The 25,217-nt window shown below is 46.1% G+C and overlaps 1 long non-coding RNA gene across 1 annotated transcript in view; it reads right to left on the bottom strand.

Annotated features, from left to right (window-relative positions):
- LOC147724904 (uncharacterized) overlaps positions 1–11,510 on the bottom strand; it is a 947,316-nt gene extending 935,806 nt beyond the window's left edge. Inside the window, exon 1 of the long non-coding RNA XR_015310115.1 lies at positions 11,472–11,510. This is a non-coding gene — a long non-coding RNA (uncharacterized LOC147724904). The remainder of the gene's footprint in view (positions 1–11,471) is intronic.
- Between the last annotated feature and the right edge of the window lie 13,707 nt (positions 11,511–25,217).

The raw sequence follows: 25,217 nt of genomic DNA, 5'->3' as shown, positions 1-25,217 counted from the left end.
AAGCGGTTGACACCTCTATCTATAAGGCAGTAGACTTGGCCATTTCACCTCTTGAGAACAGGCTTTTCAGCCAGATTGAGCAGGCATTTGAACGTCTAGGGCATAGGGTGGCGGCCCCCTCCCAAGCCCCATCCACTTCCGCCCAAGAACCTGGATCTTCCCCACCTTCTAGACGTCCTAGGGAACCGGGTGTTGATGTGGATGCCTTTGAGCATTTGAAAAAAGCTTTCCTGGACAGTCAGCCTGCGGGTTCTTCATCTCTCCCTAAACCTTTGACTCCTGCCCTCCCTCCGACCCAGCCCAACCGCTCAGGACACCCCGACCCCGCTTCCTTCCAAAGATATTCAGGCTGTCACTCCTGCATCTGATATGCTGGATTCCAATGAAATTGTACATCCCAGATCATCTTAATGATTCCCATCTGAGAAAGTAGCCACATATGTCGCAGAACATATATGCCGCCCTCTAGAAAAGGAGGCCCGTAACTGCCTTCGGGCGGAGTGTCCCTGTCCCTCCTTGGAGGGAAAGGATGCGCTCACTCCGAAATTGACCCTAGAATGTCAACATTTCTACAGAAAATTAAAAGAGACCCTAAAAAGGGCATCAATAGATCCTGGATGGCATGCCAGGATAAGCTCCTGGACGCCCTTGGCTCTGCCACCAAGATTCTAGACATGGCCGAAGAGGCCAAAGCTTCGGGCTCACTCATTTCTCCTGAGACTTTGTCTGGTTGGGCGCAGAGGGGAGTGATTTTTCTAGGTAACACTAACTGCGCTCTCGCCACAGAGCGCCGCCAGTCACTCTGGATTAAGATCAATCCGAAACTAGGAGACCTTGCGGATTCGGAGGCCGGCACCGTCGCTCACGGTGGATTATTTGGAGAGCCATTCATAAAAGAATTAGGTAAATTCGTAAATACTTTTACGTCCTTAGACAGGGCTCAATCTACCATTAAAAAGGTATTCCCTTGTGTTTTTCAGGGGCTGGTTGAGGCAGGAGCTGCTCGACCGGTTGTCAAAACCAACAGACCAACCAAAGAGGCTCCGGAACCTACCAAGACCAATCCAAGTTTAACAATTTTTACCCCACACGTGGCGGACGTGGGAAAGGCAGAGGTTTCAGAGCAGGAGCATCTAACTCTAACTCCGGTGAGTGTTCACCCTTTTTCCCCCTCAAAGCATAGAGGGGCGGTTGGCAAGTTGTTACCAGGCCTGGCGAGCCATTAACTGGGATGCTTGGCTTCTACAGACCATGAGGGGTTTCCATATAAAGTTTGTTGGGTTTCCCGTGCAAAAGCTGGCACCAAGTCCCATCCACTTCTCATCCCAGGATGAGTCCCTCCCTAGTGGACGAGGAGGTTTCCTCCCTCCTCCACAAGGGAGCCATTGTCCAGGCGTTGCTTTATCCTCAAGGCTTTCTCAGCAATATCTTCTTGATCGACAAGACCGATGGCGGCAAGAGGCCAGTGATCATCCTGAGCGAATTCAAGGAATGATTGGTATACCACCATTTCAAAATGGAGGGCGTACACCTCCCGCGGGAAGTTCTTCGTCCTTCCGATTGGATGGTCCGCTTGGACCTCACAGACGCCTACCTGGTGATTCCAATCTTTCCGCCCCACCGCTGTTTCCTCCAGTTCCTTTGGCGGCAATGAGTTTTTGAGTTCACGGCTCTACCATTTGGGCTCTCTTCCGCGCCCTGGTGCTTCACCAAGGTGCTCAAGCCAGAGGTGGAGTTCCCGAGAGCTCGGGGTGTCAGGATGATTGTTTATCTAGAGGATCTTCTTCTGATGGCCTCGTGCCCCTGTCAATTGACGGAACAGCTTCAGATGGCAATGACTCTCCTCCAGGATCTTGGCTTTGTAATCAACGAGAAGAAATCGTTGTTACATCCAACCCAATCGAGTACATTCTTAGGGTTCGTCATCGACTCTGTGTCCTCCACTCTCAGCCTCCCAACCAGGAAGGTGGCAAAAATTGATCACGAATTGCGGCGAGTCCTATTAAAACAACAGGTTTCCCTGCGCCAGCTGGCGCGCGTGGTCGGCCTTCTGTCGGCCTCGATTCAGGCCATCTTCCCGGCCCTCTTCACTACAGTGCCCTTCAATGCCTCAAGGCTTACTTTCTTCGGAAGGGCTACCCTTACTCCCACAGGGTGGATTTGTCTGCCAACGCCAAGGCAGAAATCCTGTGGTGGCTGGAGCATATGGACGCCTGGAATGGCAGAGCGATCTTTGTGTGGGCTCAAAATCTTGTCATAGAGTCAGACGCCAGCAGACTCGTTGGGGCGCCCGCTGCTGAGGCTTTTCTACGGGAGGATTGTGGTCTCCCGAAGAATGGTAATGTAGTTTCTTATATACCGCACGTATCACCACAAAGGGTATCTCGGCGCTTGCTTTGGGAACCCGTCCTGGTTTTTCCCTGTGGGATAGCCCAGCTGGGCACCCCCAAGGTGAAAGCCAGGCATCCCGCCGCAGGGGCCGTAGTGGAGATTGAGCAAGCTATTGCCCAGAGTTGCAGAGCGTGAACCCCTGATTCAAGTAGGCACCGAAGCGAGAATTATCAGGTCCGTGGACATTTGGGCTCCAAACCCTGCCATGTCGGGAATTGAACCCTGGTCCCGGGCCGACCTCTGCTTCTGGGTCTGCCTCCTCTAACCGGTGAGCCACACTTCTCCACTAACAGAGGTTACATATAAACTGTCTGGAACTCCTGGCAGGTTCCTTCACTGTGCGGTGTTGGACAAAAGAATTGGTGCAGTCTTGCGTCCTCTTAAAAATGGATGTCTCAGCAGTCCGCTATATATATCACTTGGGGGGCACCAGGTCGAAGGCTCTTTCAGATCTCGCTGTGAGCTTCTGGCAATACTGCCTGGACAGTCAGGTCTCGGTGATGGCGGAGTATCTGCCAGGTTGGGACAATGTGACAGCGGATTACCATTCTCGTCACTTCAGGGACTCCAGTCTGTGGAAACTGGATCAGGAGGTCTTTGCGTCCCTCCACGACCTGTGGGGTTCTTGCACGATTGACCTCTTTGCCTCCAGGCTGGAACACCAGCTCCTGAGATTTTGCAGTTGGAGGCCGAACCCTCTAGCGGTGGCCACGGACGCATTTCTCCAAGACTGGAGCGTGGAACAGGGGTATGCTTTTCCCCCTTCACGATGGTCACGCGGACAACTGCTCAAGTCCGCTGACAGGCCGCGGACATGGTCTTAGTCACTAACTCTGGAGGTCTCAAGTGTGGTTTCCGGTTCTTCTGGAACTTTCTTGGGTTTCCAATACTACTCCCCCGGTTTCCTACTCTTCTGACAGACCCGAACGGAGATCCTCATCCACTGGTAGTGACAAGCTCATTGTCTCTCATGGTGTGGAGGATTTCAAGGGCAGATGGCAAACCCCTGGCCTTTCGAGAGAAGCTGAAATCCTTATCTCTAAGGCTTGGGTGGACAGTACCGACAAGAGATACAGATCCGCTTGGGTCAGATGGTCCTGTTGGTGTGTGCAAAGGGGTGTCAATCCCTTGGTCATGGATGTGGTCCACATGGTGAATTTTTTGGCCCATTTGGCCTCGAATGGTTTGGCCTATCGGTCGATTAATCCCTTCAGATCAGCAATTTCCTCTGGTCACGTTCCAGTCAACGGCTCCCGGTGGTGGAGCATCCAACAGTTTGTAGACTGTTACGAGGTATTCGACTTTCTTTACCTCCAAAACCGCGCTATTCCACATTATGGGATGTTAATTTGGTTCTGAATCTTTTCCTATCCTGGCAACCTAATAGGTTCCTGTCCAGGAAGAAATTGTCTGCTAAGTAAGCAATGCTCTTGTGCCTGGTATCCTGTAGAAGGTTTTCAGATGTCTGTGCCCTGGACATTACTAGTGTCACACTGGGGTCATATCTTACCCGGAATTCCGGGATTCCCCCTAAACTGTGTGTAGTTTGTTGCCTCAAGGCCTATGAGGAAATGACGGAGGAATTTCGTCCTCTGAGGGAAAGGCAATTGCTGATTGCACTGCGTAAGCCTTTCAAGGCAGTCTCTTCTCCTACCATCGCCAGATGGGTTAGGTGGGTGATGCAGGAAGCAGGCATCAGTCTCAGTCAGTTTGGGGAGCACTCGGCAAGAGGTGCCATGGCTTCCAAGACGATCGGCTTGGGTACCCTCCTGGAAGATATACTCAATGCGGCTGACTGGTCTTCTGAATCCACCTTTAAGAGGTTCTACTTCAAGCCCATTCTTGATATGGCTCAACTGGTCGTGAGCAAGCTTTAAACAAGCATAATACTCGCCTTCAGTCCTGACATGAAATGAAAAAGTTCCTAGCCTACGTAACGGAAAGTTTCAATTCTATTAAGGACTTGGAGGCGAGGATTATCCCGCCCATTGCTCCTGGAGGAGTCCCCACCCCGTACAGTAGTATCAGTTTACATTGACTTACCATTATTGATATTTGATGTTCATGTGTCAGAACTTACCTCACGTTTTCCTTGTAGGGTGATGGTGTAATACCTCTGGTAACCCCAATCTGGTCTTTTCAGGTTTGGATTCCAACAAACAGGATGCCTGAAGAGGAAGTTTGGGGCTGTCTTCGCACTTTCACAGAGGAGGAAAGGACACTGGCGAGAGGCTATAGAGCTGCCTGACGACAGTGATTGGACATTGTTCCTTGGTTCTGATTGGTTAATAACATTGTTTTGTTTCGACTACCCTTTCCCTTTGGATCATGGGAAATGTAGTCTTTTGTTATCTCTTGTTACTGCTATGTGCCAATAAAGTGAAGAAATAAGGCATAATCCTCGCCTCCGAGTCCTTAATAGAATTGAAACTTTCTGTTACATTAGCTAGGAAATTTTTCATTGTGGTCGCAAAACACTCGCAATTACCACCTACTTCAAGTAGATGGTAATGCATTCACAAATGGGAAGGGATCTCGAGGGACCCCTTCCCCTTTGCAAATGTATGCAAAATAATTTTTTAAGGGCAGGCAGTGGTCTCAGGGACCACTGCCTGCCCTTAAAAAATTTAACGAAAACCTTTAATTTTCTTTTTTTTTTTTGAATGGAAAATGGGCTGCTATCTTTTTTTAAAACTGCTTTATCTAAAAGCAGTCCAGGACATGGTGGTCTGCTGAGCCCAGCAGTCCACTATCCCTGTAAGGGCTGGCATTCCCAATGGGCTCGCAAATTGCGAGAGGCTCATTAATATTAATGAGCCTCGCAATTTGCGACCCCATTGGGAATCGCGAATATTGTTAAACACACTGCTGTATATTTCATTTAGCGACTCCCAATTTGCGACTCCCAATGTGTCGCCAATTGCGAGGCACTAAATGGAATGGTCGTACATCTGGCCCCAAAATCCTTAGTAATTTGAGTGTTTGTTTTGTGTGCACACTTGTGTTTATTTTTGGAATTACTCTTTTAATATTTTAAATTTAAATCATACAAATTGCTTGGGGGTCCCCGGCTTCCAGTGGTGACTCAATGGGGGTCCTCAGGAGTCAAACGTTTTGGAACCACCACTGTAGAAGACAGCTGTATTCTAGTATGTTTCTTTAAATGAGCACCAAACTAGGCACTTTCCTCCAATGCAATCCATGTACCGAGCTGCCCCCAGTGGATTCTCAAACTCACTGGCATTTTATATATTATTCTATTTGGCATCATTAGTGTAATGAGGGGAGTACAGATCATCGTCATCATCACCAATATCCAGTAGTGCACTCTGATCTGGCACAGGATCAGAATCTGAGCCAAAAAGATAATGATGTCTTTGCTAATAGCTGTGTCATGAGTGCAGAAAGAAAGGACTTGACTTCAGAATGAATGGGTGGTACTTATATGTGGCTCTGCTTCAATCACTTTTAAGTTTTTACAGTGCAGCACCGGGCTCCACGACACCACCTAGTGGTGAGCAGGAGCACTGCTACAAAGTTCTCTATATCCACTTTTTTGCGCTAGGGTGTTATTCTAAGAATCACTTTTACATTAGCCTTCCTTCATTTTGACACTAATCTCAGTCCCAACCACAATAGACTTCTTTTGTCCACAGTTAACCAATAAGGAGTCCCACTGGGCACTAGGTTTAACTAGACACACACCTGCTCAGGGCCAGGAAACCTTCACAGGAGATAATGCGCTGTACAAATCTACACACAGGGTAGGCATTCAAAGCATACAAATCAAATGGAGATTGTCACAAATTACTGTGGTGACATACAGGTCATTGAGTTCCTTTCCGGCAGCCGACCAACCGCTTTCAGCGGAGAATATTGGTTATTCTCCTCTACGAGAGGATCACCTACTAAATTCAGAATTTCCGGACATGTATGTGGTATCACTGTAACCTACTATGGAGACGTTGCTGCAATGGTTCCACTAAGGCATTGATCATTGGCCGAGTGGCTGCAATGTTTGATGTCCCCACTTGGCAAACTATTTTGTTCTACTAGAACAAACTCACAAAGTAGCAACTGCACTGAGTCAAAGGGTGTTTTCTCCCACTGCATCGGACATTGAGCTATTTCTCTACTAGGGATTGAATTGTCCTTATAGTGGTCCTGGGTGTTAAAAATGAGTGGCTGCCATCCTGCTCTAATTAAGGAGGTGCGAGCATGCAAGGACTCCCTACAGTCCTGTGGTGGACCGACGATTGAGTCAAGAGTTTACACCAGCCCAGCTACCAGAGACTCCACCCATACAAAGTCAGGTTTTCCTTTATTACATTTTGGCATAGGGCAGCACTGCAAGTCTCCTTTCGGCGTTGCCCTGCATCTAAGGAAAAGGGCAGGAATGCGCCAATTTAATGAAATACAGCAAAATCCTTTCCTCTATGCCAGCACAGAAAGTGGTGCTTAGTGCCAATGTAGGCACCCTTACACCATGGTGACACCTTCCTGTACAACAACATTCAATGGAGGGGTCTTCCTCTTCCTACATGTGCTGCAAGATGCAGCACACAAAGGTGAAAAAATGAGGAGAAATAAAGTTATTTCTCCTCGTTACACCTCCCCTGGGGAGGCGCCCAGTTTTGAGACATTCCCAGGTTTGTAGATCCTTATATATCTGGAAATGAGTCAAACCCCAGGGGTGTTGCATGGTAATGCCCACGGCAATGCCCATGGAATGCCTCCTTGACGTAGAGTAAGGTAACACAGCAGTTTGCACTGCTTTGCCTTACTCCATATCTATGAGTCCATGCAAAGCCACGCAGGGTCGCTTTGTGTTGCCTCATAAATATGATTGAGCGGCATGCGTCATAAAAAGTGATGCTCCGGCGGTGCAAGCCCCTCCTAAATGAGGCCCCCAGTTCTAGTCAAATGGAGCAGCAATAGGGAAAATCACCAGAACTGAGAGAAGACTCCCAGCACACAAGACATGCAAGAACATTATGTACTACGGCGGCATCGGGGTAAAGTAGGGTTCAGAGCACCTTCACCTCACTGGTTGAAGTTTGGGTCATTTCCAAGGTTTAAGACCAGAAAATAAGCAGGGAGCTGAGAGCCTTAAGTCGTTTGATACCACACTTTAAACAGAAGCACAAAAAGTAGTATTTGAAGCTCCAGCTGGAACAAGCAAGAAAACTACCAAAAAGGAAGGACACCAAAAACAACACAAAATGTTCCTGAATAACTACAGTAAGCAGAGCTCTAACTACACCCAGCCCTCTGGAACAGACCCTACATTTCCAGAACTGGTGCAGAAATGGTTTGCCACGGGTCAACAACAGCGCCAAAGAACGTGCCTTAGCCCTGCTGCCTGTAAAGCATTTTAAAGAGGAGTTCACCTTATCTCCCAATAGGCAAGAGCCATAAAAGAGCATTGTATTGTATTGTATTGTATCTGTGCTTATATAGCGCAACTGCCACCCTACGGGTATCCTGGCGCTCAGATATAATACCACCGGATCGGCGTGATGACGAGCAGAGCAATGGAGTGTACGGATCAGACTTTCGGGAAGAGCCAAGTTTTCAGGCTCTTCCTGAATTCAATTAGAGAGTCAGCCTGTCTGATCCTTTGTGGCTGCTCATTCCACAGCTGAGCTCCTACCACACTGAAGGCCCTTCCTCCCATCCGTGAGTGTTTAAATCTCGTGCTTTCTAGAAAGCTAGCACCAGAGGACCGGAGCTGTCTCTGCGGAAGGTACCAAGAAAACCTTTCTTGTAAGGGGATTGGGCCCATCTCGCGGGATGCTCTATACACCTGACAGAGTGATTTAAAGAGAACCCTTTCCTTGATTGGTAACCAATGGAGCTCTCACAGGGCACGAGTAGAGGACGCGTTACGCCACAGATTCAGCACCAGTTTTGCCACGGCGGACTGAACTCTTTGCAACCCCTGGAAAATGTACTGAGGAGCCCCTAAATACAAGGAGTTGCAATAGTCCAGCCTGCTCATCACTGTGCTGCTTACTACCAAGGAGCGCAGATCCTTTGGTAGGATTGGTAGTATCCGACGAAGCAGACGTAGCATGCCAAAGCACACGTTAGCTGTCTTAATTGCCTGAGATTCCATCTGGAGGTTCTTATCTATTAGAACCCCGAGATTCCGTACCGTACTGGCCGGAGTCAGTGGATCCTCCTCGGGGGTAAGCCTAAACTACGTCGGGGTATACTAGGACAGCCTCACCGATGCGCAGTATAGCACCTCTGTCTTCTCTCCATTGAACTGCAAAGAGTTCCTCCGCAGGCCAATCTGCGGTCTGACGCATGCACTCTTGGAAGCGGTCCATGGAAACTACCTGTTTTCCTTCCAACGAGAAAGCCAGCTGTGTATCGTCCGCGTAGTTGACCAAGTCAACCCCGAACGAATTAATAATAGGGAAGAGCGGCTGCAGATAGACATTAAAAAGGATGGGGCTAATGGCAGAGCACTGTGGGACCCCATAGACAATGGGTGACTTACAGGATGTAAAAGGTGCCATGCTAACTGTCTGTTCTCTCCCTGTTAAATAGGACCATAGCCATTGCAACACCCGTCCCTTCACGTCTATTCTCTCCAGTCTCTCCAGAAGGATTGAGTGGCTCACTGTGTTGAACGCGGCCGACATATCAAGGAGCACTAAAACCGTGCCATTCCCGTTGTTGGCCCGCATTCGTAGATTGTCCAACATAGTCAACAACGCTGACTCCGTCCCATGTCCAGGCCGAAACCCGAACTGGTCCTTATCCAGCAAAAGATGTTCCTCCAAAAAGCTGGATAACGATTTGCTTACGACCTTTTCCAAGATTTTAACTGGAAATGGGAGCAGAGAGATCGGTCGAAAATTAGTTTGTTGGGTTCAAGGTGGGCTTCTTTATCAGGAGTGTTACCACCGCCTGTTTCCATCCCGCCAGGACGGTACTCTCTTCCAGGGACTGATTACAAATCTGGCGAAGCCAAAAGAATGTCATTTGGCCATAGGTCTTCCACACTTTCTGTGGTAGAGGGTCAAGTGGGGATTCTGAAGATATACTTTGCACCACGATGTTAAAAGCAGGGGCAGTAAGAGCCTGGAAGCTATCCAGAGTGTATAGCTGACACGGGGTCCCTTCCCTCTCCTGTAGATCTTGAATCTAGGCAACAGTATTATTCTCCACAAATGAACTGACAATCTTCCCCACTGTATCCAGGAAGTGCGAGAAAATTTTATCGCACAATTCCTGGGAGGCCACCACTTTATTATTCAAACAGGTTGGAGCCGAAATATCCCTGACTATCTTAAAAAATTCCTTGGTCCCGTTAGAGGCATTTAGGATAGAATTGGAATAGAAATTTGCCTTACATTCTAGGATCCGTAGCTTGTATTTGGCCTGTGCCGACCTCAGCTTCAGCTAATCCCCTTCTGAATATCTCTTCCTCCACTTTCAATTACCATAGCCAGTATATTGGCAGAGAATTAATGGACCTCATCCAGGCATGTCTTTGAAGGTCAACACTGGTGTCTGAGGGTCCCGCCAATGCACAGCGGGATCCATACCGGCATGGATAACATACTTGGCAGAGTCTGCACTCCTTTTAAACTTCAACTACTAACACTTTACGCCAAAGCACTAAAAGAAGTGTTTGAAGCTCCAGGGGGGACAAGCAAGAAAACTACCAAAAATGAAAAACACCAGAAACAAGACAAAATGTTCTTGTATAAATGCTGCAGCAAGCAGAGCAGAGCAGACCAGCTCACACCTTACAAGCTTCACTTTGTATTCATGGAGTGCAAAACATATGTGTGCTGAAGAGAGCAAAATCCCAGGACTGAGACTCCATTTCTGCTTTCTTTTGTAAACTCGTCATTAAGTTGTGCGTTAGACAAATGTACTGTGTAAGCCAGGAATTAGAAAATAAATTCTTTGGAAAAGGTATGTTCCAGAATCTCATGCATGTACAGAGAGTTTCTACACTTTAATAATAACAGAGAGAATTTCCAACAGTGCAAACAGTTTACTTTAGAGTTGGAACTCTTTACAACAGAAGGGGAGATGTTCCACAGTTTCCAATAACATGCACAGTCGAATATTAGACGTAAAAGTTTCCTCCCAGTATTGCTTCACTCTGTACTGTACCCCAACAGTCTCAAGTAAGGCCTAACACGTTCATACAAACCCCTTTCTTAAGAATACACGTGGAAAATAAAATATAAATGATTTACACAATCAAGACTGTACATATTTTCAGGGATTTAAGTGGGCCGGGTCTCACCGGAGCTGAGCATCGGCAGGTTTTTAAAGGGGGCCTCAAAACGGGTCTCTATCGGGCTCTGTTTTTTTGCCCTGGCACAAGCGGTCCGTTTTTTTCCAGACTACAGTGACAGCAGTCAATCTGCTCACTTCTCAGTAGTGGAGATGCTATGGCATGAGGTCATGCCAGGCGAACGTTGTACGGGAAGGGAAATCCTGTAAAGAATCATTTTCTATCTATAATTCTCTTCTACTTGTGACATGCAGGAGCAGCAAAATCGTCACCAGGGCTTTAAGTGGGCAGGTTGCTGGCGGTGCTTGCAGTTCCTAAATGCAGATGCTGTGATGGGCCATATCGGGCTCTCCATTTTTAACCTCAGTGTGGAAACAAATCTGAACTCTGCAGCAGTACCACTGCTAAGCCTTTGATGTAACTTCAAAGAGACTTGTTTTATTCTCTCACAATCTCATTTCAGTGCCGAAACATTTTCAGTATTATATGCAAGGAAGCCATAGTTGCTGCTTATTTTTCTTATGCAACTAACAACCATTGACAAAGCCAATAATCCTGACTTGTTGTAGGTAAAATGTTACTTGTTGTATGATATATCTGGATGCCATTACAGAAACAGCAAAAGACAAGTTGGGAAGCCCACTATATGCTAAGCACAGATTTTGTAGCTTAGGTGTTTATAAGCCATGCCCTTAATTACATCGGCCACGCCCCTTTGAGAGACCCCCCCCCAGTTTTTTCATCCCACTTAAAGCCCTACATTTTACTGCAAGGTACCAGAACAATTATTGAAACAGGGCAGTGTACTTACCTGGTTCTGGACTATCACCAGTTGCTGTGGCAGAATCTGTCGAGAGTAAATAAAAAGTTTAAAAGTGATACAAACAAAATACAAAATACACCCTTCTGCAAGCAGTTTCTTAAATGCAACACAAATCTTAGCCCATGGCCAGAAGACTGTCTGATGCCTGAACAATAAACTCTCATGGCCTTGGAATGAATGGATTTAAAGCAGGAAACAATGCATTACTTACTTCTGGTAAGGCTATTTCCGGTCGATACTCTAACTGCAGATTTGTTACTTTGTGATTCCTCACCTTGTGAATCTCCGTACGCACTAAACTGGATCCAGAGACTGATGCAATCGCTACAGGTGGAGCCATTGTTGCAACTTCAACCCACCTCTGGACATGACAACACAAAGCTGCATGAAAGTGCCACCGCAGTATGCTGACTTCAGGTAAAACAATATTTCTTTCAATGCCAAAGACATGGAACATAGCAGACAAATGTAATGGTAGCTGGCTGTCTGCTAAGTTTTACGAAGAACCTTATTAAATCCTGAAAATCTGTGCCGCATAAAAGGGAGGGAGAGGGTGGTGAGGAATCTGCAGGTAAAATAACCCTGAAGGTAAATTATTTAACCTGCTGGAAACTTCTAACTGCAGATTTCTCTCTTTGCTAATCAAAGTCAGAGCAATGCCCCTTCCAATGAGGTAGGTCTAAGGCGTGGACTTTCAAGGGTCCTGCAGAAAAGAGAGGGCAAAAATAAATTCCCTCCCTAAAGATTTGTGAATCAATGCAGTAGAGTCTGATAATAGTGTGGGCAGATGCTTATATGGCTGCTTGTCAGATGTGTTATTCTTCAAGGCCCTTAGGGCAGTAGAACAAGTTACTTACCTTCGGTAACGCTTTTTCTGGTAGATACAATATCTGCCTGTGGATTCCTCACCTTGTGAATATCCCCCTGCGTCAGCAACATTCGGAAATTCTTTTGTAGCTTCGCGCCGACTCGGACGTCATAGAGGCACGGCATCGCTTGTGACTCCGCTGACGTCACCAACGCCCATGCCGGCGTGATGACATCAGTTCCGCCCTTTTTTCCATGCCTTCGAGGCACACGGACGGACCAATGACACTAGACATAAACACAGTATACACAGTACCAATATCAAGGTAACACACACAGTGTGAAGTAAATGCAATACAACATTTGACAATTAAATAAATACATAATAGAAACACTGGCATAGAAGAGTGGACAACGGGGAGGCGGGTGGGTCAGTGAGGAATCCACAGGCAGATATTGTAGCTACCAGAAAAAGCGTTACCGAAGGTAAGTAACTTGTTCTTCTGATAGATACATCTGCCGTGTGTATTCCACACCTTGTGAATAGAGTCCGACAGCAGTCCCCACTCCCGGAGGAGGGTGTCCACTCTTTTAAACCAGAAAATCCTGAAGGTCAGAGCGCGCAAAGTGGCCATCCCTCCTCACCTCAGAATCCAAGCAGTAATGCTTCGCGAAAGTCGCCGCCCTACAAATATCCTCTACAGGAACACCTCTAGCCAATGCAGAGGTGGACGACTTAGCTCTTGTAGAATGAGCCCTTATACCCTCTGGAGGTTCCTTACCGGCCAAAGAGTAGCAGATCTTTATACAGAGGACAATCCATCTTGATAAAGTTATTTTATGGACCGCTCTTCCTTGCTTGCAGCCAGCAAAGCCAATGAAGAGCTGGTCATCCAACCGACAGTCTTTAGATCTGTCCAAGTAAAAGGACACCGCCCTCTTGGGGTCCAGACGGTGCAACCTCTCCTCCTCTTTGGAAGGGTGTGGGGGAGGATAAAAGGTAGGGAGGGTAACAGATTGACCAACGTGGAAAGGAGTTACCACCTTTGGCAGAAAAGTAGCCCTTGTCCTAAGAACCATTCGATCAGCATGAATGGACAGGAATGGGGGCTTGGAACTAAGAGCTTGAAGCTCACTAACCCTCCTTGCCGAGGTTATTGCAACGATGAAAACTGTCTTAAGGGTCAAAAGCCTCATAGGACATTTGTGGAGAGGCTCAAAGGGAGCACCCATCAAAAAGGTCAAAACAAGATTTAAGTCCCACTGAGGCACAATGAAAGGAGAAGGAGGGAACCTATTTGTGAGGCCCTTCAAAAACCTAAGAACAACAGGAGACTTAAAAAGAGACGGCTGGTCAGGCATGCAGAGAAATGCCGACAGCGCAGAAAGATAGCCCTTCACTGTGGCAACAGCAAGCCCCTGTTGCGCCAGAGAAATAGCAAACTGAAGAACATCAGATAAATGGGCTCTCAAAGGATCTAAAGACTTCTCTCCACACCAAGTGACAAATTTCAACCACCTATACGAATAAATGGACTTAGTGGAGTCACGCCTGGCTGACAAGATGACATCCACCACGTCAGGCGGGAGAGAGAAAGAACTCAGGTTGCCCCGTTCAATCTCCAGGCATGAAGGTGTAAGGTCTGGAGGTGGGGGTGTAAAACCTGCCCCTCCATCTGGGAGAGGAGATCTGCCCTGTGAGGGAGACGGAGCGGCAGGTGAGAGGAGAGGTGGAGAAGGTCTGAGTACCACACCCTTCTTGGCCAATCCGGGGCGACCAATATGACTTGGGCCCGGTTTTGGTGAATTTTCCTCAGAACCTGAGGAATCAAAGGTATGGGAGGAAACGCGTAAAGGAGTCGTCCTTCCCAACTCAACTGAAACGCGTCCCCCAAGGCTCCTTGCATCGGATACTAGAGACTGCAGAATAACGGGCAGTGAGCATTCTCGAGAGTGGCGAACAGGTCCACCTGAGGAGTCCCCCACGTCCGGAAGACGTGACGAACTACCTCCGGGTGAAGCCTCCACTCGTGGTCGGCAGAAAACTGCAGACTGAGACTGTCTGCACAAACGTTCTGTACTCTGGCCAGATGATTCGCCATCAGACAAATCTGATGGTCCTGAACCCAGGACCAGAGATGCAGAGCCTCTCTGCAGAGACACTGCGACCCCACTCCTCCCTGCTTGTTGATGTACCACATCGCGGTCGTGTTGTCCGTAAGGATCTGAACAGACCGACCGCGAAGGGAAGGGTGGAAGGCCTTGAGCGCCAGACGAATCGCCCGCAACTCTAGAAGGTTGATGTGGAACAACCTTTCCTCTGGAGACCAAAGACCCTTGACCTCCAGATCCCCCAGATGAGCACCCCACCCTAGAGTGGATGCATCCGTTATTACCGTGGCCACCGATGGAGCAAGTTGAAAAGGCTTTCCTTGCGACAGATTGCCTTCCACGCTCCACCAAGACAGATCCGCTGCAGCTTCCCTGGAGATTCTCACTGACTCCCTGAGATCTCTGTTGTGTTGATACCACTGCCTGCGGAGGCACCACTGGAGCGCCCTCATGTGCCAGCGTGCATGGTTGACCAATAGAATGCAAGAAGCCATCAGACCGAGCAGACGAAGGACCTTCAGGACTGGAACAACCGCTCCATTGAAGAACAAAGGAATCATTTCCTGTATGTCGCGAATCCTTTGAGGAGGAGGGAATGCATGACATACAGTAGTGTCCAGTACTGCCCCTATAAACAGGTTGCGCTGTGAGGGCACCAGGTGAGACTTGGGTACTTTTATCGAAAAACCCAACCTGTGCAACAACTGAGTTGACACTTGCAGATGATGGAGCACCTTCTCCGGCGACTCCGCTTTGATCAGCCAATCGTCCAGATACGGGAATACAGGTATCCCTGACCTTCTGAGATGTGCTGCCACCACAGCCATCACCTTGGTAAAGACTCGAGGCGCAGTAGTAAGACCAAAAGGAAGGACCGCAAACTGGTAGTGTTGCGACCCAACCGTGAAACGGAGATACTTTCTGTGTGACTTCAGGATTGGGATATGAAAATACGCATCCTGCAAGTCGAGCGACACCATTCAGTCCTCTTCCAGCAGCGCTTGAAGAACCTGAGCAAGGGTGAGCATCTTGAACTTCTCCTGTTTCAGGTAAAGGTTCAAGATCCTGAGATCCAGAATCGGCCGAAGCCTGCCATCCTTCTTGGGGATCAGGAAATACCGGGAGTAGCATCCCTGACCCCTCTCCTGCTCCAGAACCACCTCTATCGCACCTTTTTGAAACAGTGCAAGGACTTCTTCCTGCAGGAGAAGCAGGTGGTCCTCCGAACAAAAACCCTGGCAAGGAGGATAATTCGGGGGAAACTCCCGAAAAGGAAGCGCATACCCATTCTCTACAAGATTGAGAACCCAAAGATCCGATGTTATCAATTCCCAATCTTGAAGAAAATGGGTAAGCCGGCCCCCCACTGGGCCCACATGAGCCGGAATGGCGGATCTAGGGCTGCTTTGCTGTGGAGGCTGGGGGCTGGGAAGGGGAAGAGGAGGAGGAGGAGGAAGCGTTACGGCCCGAGCCCGGGACCTCTGCTTTCCTCTATAAGATCTATACAACATGTTTTGCTGCTGCTGCTGGGTTGACTTATAGGCTCGAAAAGAAGATCTGCAAAATCCTCTTGTACGCCTACCAAAAGTGCCCCTGGACTGAAGGCCCAACGACTTCGCAGTCGCCCTGCTGTCTTTAAAGCGTTCCAAGGCAGTGTCCGCTTTTTTCTCAAACAATCCAGACCTGTCAAATGGAAGATCCATCAATGCCGCCTGGACATCTGTGGAAAACTCACTTGACTTCAGCCATGCAGCTCTTCTTGTGGCTACGGAAGAACCCATGACCCTAGCCACAGAGTCTGCCGTGTCCAATCCACTTTGAATAACCTGCCTTGCTGCAGTATCAGAGATTACCTCCTGGAAGTCTTTTTTACTCTCATCAGGCACCTTGGGCAGCAACTGCTTCACAGTGTCCATACGAGCGTGGATATAACGCCCCATCAAACAGGTAGCATTCGTGGATTTCAAAGCCATACTGGCAGACGAGAAAACCTTCTTAGCAGCCTGATCCTGCTTTCTTGACTCCTTTTCCGCTGGGACCTGCGGAAATGCACCCGTAGATCTTTTGGAACATGCAGCCTGCACCACTAAACTCTCTGGTAGAGGATGAGAGGATAAAAACTCCGGGTCTTCAGGAGCTGTCCTCTATCTCCTAGCTACTGCCCTAGATACAGCAGGAGCCGATACAGGTTTTTTCCAAATCTCCAAAATTGGATCCTTTAAGGCATCATTAAAGGGCAACAATGGTTCAGACACTGAAGAAGGTGAACGAAGGACCTCCGTGAGCAGATTAGATTTAAATTCTGCAGTCCTCTTTATCACTACATGATAAGGAGTCACATCCCTTGAGGGTTCATCAGAAACCGAAGCAAGGTCCCAATCAGGTGACAGTTCCAGGCCACTAGCAACAGACAGGTCCTCAAAAGGATCCTCAGAATCCTGTAGTTCGCCTTCCTCCAGATTTTCCTCACAATATCTTTCCTCCTCCATCAACCTCTAGGCCTCACGCCTTGATCTTAGCTTCACATTCGAAGCTGACGGATCTGCAATCGACTCCAACGGAGCCGGTGCCGGCGTCGAACCTGACGTCGGACGTAGAAGAGACCCACGACGTCGATCAGGGTTCGGCTTCAAAGATGATGGGACTGGCGTCGACGGAATCGGAGACGCCGACCTCGGCGTCGAAGGCTTCGGAGTTGAAGGCCTCGCCGGATTCGGATAATGCCAATGCGGCGTCGGAGCCGGCATAAAGGGCATAAAGGGCGCAGGTGCATAGGATTGAGGAACACCCAGACCATATGCCATGGGACCCATGGAACCAGAAGGAGCCCCAGAGGGATACATAGCCCTTGAATAAATTACGAACACATGTCTTGTTCAATGTGTTTGACCCATTGTGCTCTATATTGGATACTTGTGTCCTAGCTCTACACCACTTATATTTGTCTCTCCCATCACTAGGATTATTTTCACCATACAGTTATATTATGTTCACTAAAGATATCTGAAGATTTCACCTTCCATCATTTTACTGTATGGATAAAGTATCCTCTTTTGTAAGTATATTGTCATTTATTGTGTGCTATGTCATATTACAACTTTTTAACATGTATTATGAGTTGCTCTACTAAATATGTCTACAATCTTTACCAACTTATATGTCAACATTCAATCTCATATATTTGATTGAAGTAAAAATACGTTCGCTCATATAGATGTCATCAGTTTTTTCTATATGACGGGGCTTTCTCTAAATGATCAATTTATTTTTAGTCAGATACTGTACAATCGCTAGATATCATTCTGTCAATCTTTGGCATTGAGTGAACAAACCAATAGTCTTGGTCAGTCAGGTACTAAGGAATGTCGATTTGAGATTTCTATACTGTTAACCATGTTTGTTGTCATTTGCACCTTCTGTATATTTGTTGATGTATTGACATAAAATTATAAATGTGTGGATAATATTTTAACATATGTATTTTTCTCTTATGAATGTATTTTCAGGACTTAATCTGTGACTCCTGAAGAAGGCGGTTCACTGCCGAAACGCGCGTCGAGTTTTTATGCTTTTTCAATACCTTAGTTTCACTTTCCTAAATTGTTTGCACACCAAACGGAGGAACATAGCACTGCCAGCGAGATACAGCGGCTCACCCTTCTACAACTCGGCGCACTTCCACCACTCGGCGCTTCCGCTTTGCGGGTGCCCCTTCGCCTGTGCTGAGGAGGGGAACATACCTGACGTTCGTGAGGAGCACTGAGGCGGTAAGGAGGAAAAGCGGCACCGGGCGTGTGGCTGCCGCGGGGCTGCGAGCGTGCGGGGACTTCAATTCCCAGAAGTCCCTGCTAGACCGACGGAGAGCTTCCGGTCCGCTCTCCCTGCTGGCCCGCCCCCCGCCCTCCTGAGGCTTCATAACAACATCCTACTCCCGCAGCGCGGGACGCAGCCCGGGCTAAGACTGGGCAAAGACAGGGCCGTTTTAGGCCGTTAGAGACCGTTCAGGACCGGACCGGGCCATTCCTCTTGGTTTTATTTTCTGTGTTTCATTAGCTGGCCTTCCTGCACTATTCATATATTGATTGTAATATCCCTTCCACACAATGTCCTCGCGCGAAACTAGGAGTAAGGCTACTAAGACCTCCAAAAAAGCCACAGGCACCTTAGATGATTTTATCACCAGGACCAGCCTCTCTATTGATAATGAAATAACTAAACTTCAGCACAAAGTATCAATAGAACTTGAGTGTGCCAGGAGGCTCTCAACTGAACTTGCACTCAGAAAAAATCTTCTCTAGGCAGCATTGCAACCTCCAAAATGCCTGAACGCATTACTGGCCCAAAACCAATTATAACCTCGGCCGAGGTTTACTCAACAGTAGAGGAAACAACCCCTCCTATTAATCAAGAACCTCCTGGGCCTTCCGTTAGAGCCGAATCTGAAAGTCTATCACCGCTGAATCTTTCAAAGGAGAGTGCTGAGGATATCGCAAATGGGGCGTCCTGTCAGCTACCAGTTGAGACAGAGTCTAATAAAAGCAAGTCACCCGCCAAGGCACCATCAAAGCATAAAAGAAAGCGCAAACACCTAACCGCTTTCGCTAGGAAAAAAGCAAAAGTAGCACTTAGCCATAATATCACGGGGGGAACACCAAGTATGCCTACTGTAACAACTGATAACACTGTACACGATGTAGCGCCAGTAACTGTAGAAAATACTAATGCTAACATAGATGAACAAATCTCTATCTTCATGTCTGATCATTCAGTCAGTGAGGGGCAAAGAGTCTCGTCTGATATGGCAGTACAAGATGGTGGAAGGGAAGAATTTTTAAAAATAGTGTGGGAGACGCTTAAGAGACTACTTAAACCACTAGAAATCAGGCTAACTGGCATTGAGAACCAGCTACTTGAAGTTGAGAAAAGTGTCATCACCTTGTCAAGTTTAAGCCTTAACTGTACTGAAGTGCCTAGAGCCACTCAGCAAGCTCCAGTCCCCGCCCCGGTCTTAACAATAAATACAAATTCATCGAATGTGCAGCAAAAAAAGGAGGGGATAGTAAGAAATACAAATGTTAAACAACCAACTAGCACTAAAGAAAAACCTAATCCAACTCCCTCAACTTCTACAGCTGTAAATATTACTAGTAAACCTTCACAGAAAAATCAGGTACATAGTAACACTTCCCAATTGCCAATTCTTCCCTCTACCCACTCTTCCAACCAGAGTGTATTAGTCCCAAATAAACCCCAATTCAATCCGCCTGCATATCCTTATATTACTCCTGCAAGTAATCAATCCTTGCCTGATAAATCTTTTATAAATACCACTCATAAGTCAAACCATCAGTCTAGCCACACGTATAGCAATTTTAGAGGAGGGTATATAGATCTGCCACCAGACGCTAGCCCATTTGTAGCTGTCCTCACAGGGGTGCCAGAATTGGATAGCCAATATGAAGAAAACTTCCAATCTTTAAAAAACAAAGTGATTTTTTGGCTAAACAAATATAAACCCATTCCTAACCAGATGAAAAGTAAGATCCTTATGGTTAGGAGGGTACCATGGGTAGGGCCAACGGCCAAATCAACCACGGGTGACTGTATTGTCATATCCTTTGAAGAACCCCAAAGTGCTGAACAAATCTGCAATTGGAAATCGTACGGTGCGAATCCTCCCATTGAAGCTAGACCCCTATCATTCTTTTACCCTCCACCTAGACCCATTCATCATGTCCCCAAGTGGAACCCTGTCAATCAGTATTATGACAGTGCTCCCAATTTGGCTAGACATGGTGATTATAATATGTGGTCTGGCATCCCCACCTTCAATAGATTCAGTTGCCTAGATGCTGTCGATTGACTTGGCACTATGCCTGACTGTATCTCTGATTTATATGACACCTTCTGTAGCATGGACAAAGGTAATCCCAATCTTAAAAATGTCCTACAATTGCATGATGATGAACAGATCACTAAGGATAGGATGCATAGGACCATCTCAAATCCCCAGAAAATGGAATTATCTTATAAAGCCGGAAATGCATGCTATAGTATAGCTAAGGGTGGTCCGGATGGGGGATCTAATACTATAGTGAGAGAAAGAGCCAGGGATGCAGAGGAAGTCATGCCAAACCTACAGCTAGGCAGCGTATCTAAACAGTGTGTAGCCAATCCCTCCCCTGACACTCAGAGCCTATTACCTCGCTTACTTATTCTATCGTGGAACATCGCAGGTGTTTGCAAGAACTTAAAAGACCCTGACTGGGCAGACTATATTGACACCTGTGACATTTGTCTGCTACAAGAAACCTGGGCTACAGAAGTTCCACACCGGGTAGGATATAAAACTTATGGTATCGAGGCAGTCCAGTCCGACAGAGGAAGACCATCAGGGGGCCTAATAATTTGGCTAAAAATCACCTTGGTCATGCAGGTTGATCTTGTTGATACAGGCTCTCCTGATATCTTGGCCCTAAGGGTTACTCCACCCTGTGGAAACGAATGTTACATCGTCAATGTTTATAACAGACCGATCGGCCACTCCAAGGTTTCACCAACACTTGAAGCCCTGGATCTCCTCTTGAAAAACGTAGTTGGAGACACCCCGGTTATCTTGGGAGGAGACCTAAATTGTAATTTCGAACCTGTCCCGGGCATCTCTGATGTGTTTGAAGATGAGGACCAAGCGTATAATATTACCCAGCTTGAAACCACAAAATCTGTTAAATACTCCACATTGGCCAGCCAACTACTAAGACTCACCGCAGATCACGGCCTTAGAGCAGGCAATGGCCGTCTCCCGTCGGACTTGCAAAAACAACCAACCTTCTCTAAAGCTAAAAGCAATCTAGACTTTGTACTTGTTTCTCTTAGCATCTGGCACTTTTTGATTGATCTGAAAGTAATAAGTAGGGGGGAAAGCGATCACTATCCTTTGGAACTTTACATCAACATGAATATGGTTAGTGACACCATCACAACATCAACTGAGAATACCCATGTAAGCATGTGTAAGGACGTCCACACAAACAACAACAGACGTGCAGTAAGATGGCCATGTGTTCTGGCGGATGGTAAGGCCTTAGCGTTGGTGTACTCTCTTTTTGAGCAAACGTTTGCACATATAGTTGACCATGCCTTCTTACCTGAACACTTTGATCATTTCGTTGATCTACACAAAGTCTTCTTTTCAGAACTAAAAACGTATCTATCAAAAATGCCGAGAAAAAAGCAACAAAACATAAGAGTGGCCAATCACGGAAAGTTATGGTATGACCACTCGTGCAGGATTGCTAAAAGAAACTTATTGCTTGCCATTAAAAACAAGGCAAAAGAAGAAGTTAAACTTGCAAGGGTGGAATACAAACGTATACTATAAACATCCAAAAAACTATGGGAGGAATTAAATTGGGCTGAAATGTTAGCTGCTGCAAAAATTAATGATAATGTTGGCTTCTGGAGGCTGGTGGCTAATGGGGGGCATGCTGGGAGAGCTGTGAAAGATGTATTCATGGATGAGATGACCTGGGTAACTCACTTTACAAATCTCTATAAACAATACGATGGCGACAGTAAAGGGAGCTTATGGTCCCCCCCCCTTATTGAACCCCTCAACTTTACACTGGATGAGACAGTAAGGGCGATCAACGGACTTAAAAACACCAAAGCCCCTGGCCCGGATAAAATACCGGGGGATCTTTACAAACACGAAGTTGACGTCTGGGCCCCATATGTGAACCGCCTGTTTAATGTTTTATCCTCAAACTGCAACTTTCCAGATAGTTGGCGTGCAGCGGAGGTTGTGTTAATATTTAAAAAGGGGGATAGACTGATACCCTCTAACTACAGACCCATTAGTCTGATGGACACGCTCCAAAAATTATATGCTAAACACTTGCTATTCAGGATTAATGACTGGCTGGAAGATTCGAACATAATTTCCAAATTCCAAGCTGGTTTAAGGAGTAAGACCAGCACTATAGACCAAATTTTTCGATTTTGTTGTTTGATTTGGAAGTATGTGCACATTAAAAAAGGTCACCTGTATGTAGCCTTCGTTGACCTGAGGGCTGCATTCGATCGTGTCCCACGCAGTCTACTTTGGAAAACTTTAAGAGAAATAGGTCTACCGGGATGCCTCCTAGCCCAAATAGTTGAGCTGCATGCTGACAACTTTGCAAACATCAGGTGGGGCCCTAATGGCGAGTTGACACGCAATATTCCTATTGAACGCGGGGTTCGCCAGGGATGTGTCCTGGCCCCTACCTTGTTTTCTCTGTTTATTAATGATGTCCCCGAATATTTGAATGCTTGTGTTAATGATTCGCCGCAGCTCAATGGTGAAAGGGTGCCTGCGTTGCTCTTCGCAGATGACACAATACTTATATCTCAAACAAAAAAGGGCCTCCAGGCACTCCTTAATTCCTTCAGTTGCTATTGTCAGACAAAGGGCTTGGAAATTAATGCTGATAAAACAAAATGCATGTCATTAAATCCCAGTATGCCAGATAGAGGGCTCCTGACCTTGAATAGCCAAAAATTAGGTATTGTGGAAAACTTTTCCTATTTGGGTGTTGTACTCGATTCCAAACTAAGTTGGAAAGCCCAAATCGAGAAAAGCAAGATATCATATGCCCAAAATGTCAAGCCAATTTTATGCAAAATGAATACTAGCACGAGCAAAAGTGTAACCCCGGTTTTAGAACTTTTTAAATTTAAAATACAATCTGCTGTGCTATATGGAGCAGAGATATGGGGCCCATGGGCAAAGAATAGTTTTCAAAATCTGGACAACAAATTCATGCGTGCTTCTGTAAGGGTTCCTAATAGTACACCTCTTTTACCTCTCCAACTTGACCTGAACTTTAGGAGAACAGACCACCTAGCTATCCTAAGACCATTAATATTCTGGGTTAGGCTTTGGACCACCCCGGAGCTGATAGAATACAGAAATGGTCTACATGAACTGATGACTCTTGATTCCTTTAATTCCATCCAATGGCTAGTGCATATTAAAAAATGGTTTACACTCCTGGGCTTATATTCAATGTGGGAGACTCCCGACAAAATGTCCACCTCTTCCAAACTAATAGTTAAGCGAGCCTTTTGGACCCACATGAGCGGAAAATTAGTGGATGGAAGTAGTGTTGGTTCCGCAGTCCAGGTCTTTCTGTCATTTAAGGATGAGTTCCGTTTTGAATCATTCCTGGACGAGATAGAGCCACCCATTGCAAAAACCCTTTACTTAAAGTTCAGATACGGGATACTTATGCTGAATTACAATACCGAAAGATGGGCACAAAAAAGACTGGGAGAATCGAATGTTAAAACGGGGTGTTGCCCTATGTGTTCCAATGTCTGTTCTGAGAATGAGGTTCACATGTTTTTTGTTTGTAGCGCCTACATGAATGCTAGAAAGAAATGGCTAAAACCAATGTGTAACCTCTTGGGAACTAGGTCCTGCTCAATAGCTTTTAGGATCATGAAAAGTAATTCAACCCAGTACATTGTATTTAGCATAAGTAAATTCCTATATTCTGCCTACATAACCCGTAAGAAACAAGGACAGGTACTTTGAGTTGGAAAGGTGTATATGTTTACATAACTCTTACATTTTTAATATTTTTATATATTTTTAAAATTGAAATGAAATATATTGTGTGTTTTTTTATTTTTAAAAAAATGAATTGTAAAAGCTATTCTTTCTCCATGTACCATTTTCTTAATTGCTGCCATGCTTACAGCTTGATTTTCTATGTATGTATGTGACTTTTATGGCCAAATTGGCCGAAATAAAGTAATAAATAAATAAATAAATATGTTTTTTTGTATGCAATTTTCATTGTATTGAATATGAGTTTTATGCTATATGTTTATTGTAATTGTGTGTAATTGATGAATTTTTTATTCTTATCATGGTCATTCACAATATGATTTTTAATATATTGATTAAAAATATATGTTTTATATAAACTGTCATTTTTTCGAGTATTCCTTTTGACCACTGGTCTGGCTCCATTGTTCACTCAAGTCTTTCTGATGGCCTAGGATTTTTTCTCACACCTGTTGTTACCCTGCCCTAGGAGTCTATATATTAACACTACCCAGGGGGTCCTTGTTACTCTCACGTGTTTACCCACAGCTTGTCTGTGTAGGGCTGTGCTTCCTTTGTATCACTACAAATTATATCAAAGATTGTCAGTATTGACTTCATTATTATTTTTGCCCCTTTTTTCTTATTTTGTTTCCTTGATACTCTTATCCTCACTAAATCATGGCCCAACTACTGACATTTGGGTTCTCTGATGAGGTGTTTGCCTCTCTCGTCGGAATTAGCTCTGCGCCCAGTAGTGGAGGTGCACCTAACATCACCAATAATGAGGATAGTCGCAAACTTATCGAATTTAAAAAGAAATTGACAAGCATTGGAAGCCCATGGGGAATTTATGTTAGCCTATCTTAAGAATGGCATTATCCCCATGGGTCTTAAAGTACGGAATATTCCAGGCCTTTTTGTTCACCATAGGCCATTCTTAGAGAAATGGAGCCTCATTGCGAACAGATGCTCTCGAGATATTATGATCCTTATTATTGAGACCGCCAAGGAGCTAGCCGCAGACATCAAGAAAGAAATTGATGATTTAGAGACCAAACTTAAGAACTCTGGTAGTATAGATGAAGCCATGAGAAAAATTGAAGAGGCTAACAAAGAACTAGAGTCATTTAGTGCATACCTAAATAAACGTAAAAACGACAAATTAACAAAGGATAAATGTTTTTACACATTGGAAGGAACTTACCCCTATCTGAGGC

Source organism: Lissotriton vulgaris, chromosome 4_1 (assembly GCF_964263255.1).
Source record: "Lissotriton vulgaris chromosome 4_1, aLisVul1.2, whole genome shotgun sequence".
Lineage (NCBI taxonomy): Eukaryota > Metazoa > Chordata > Amphibia > Caudata > Salamandridae > Lissotriton > Lissotriton vulgaris.
The sequence above is the reverse complement of the archived record's forward strand: the minus strand, read 5'-3'. Positions and strand labels throughout refer to the sequence as shown.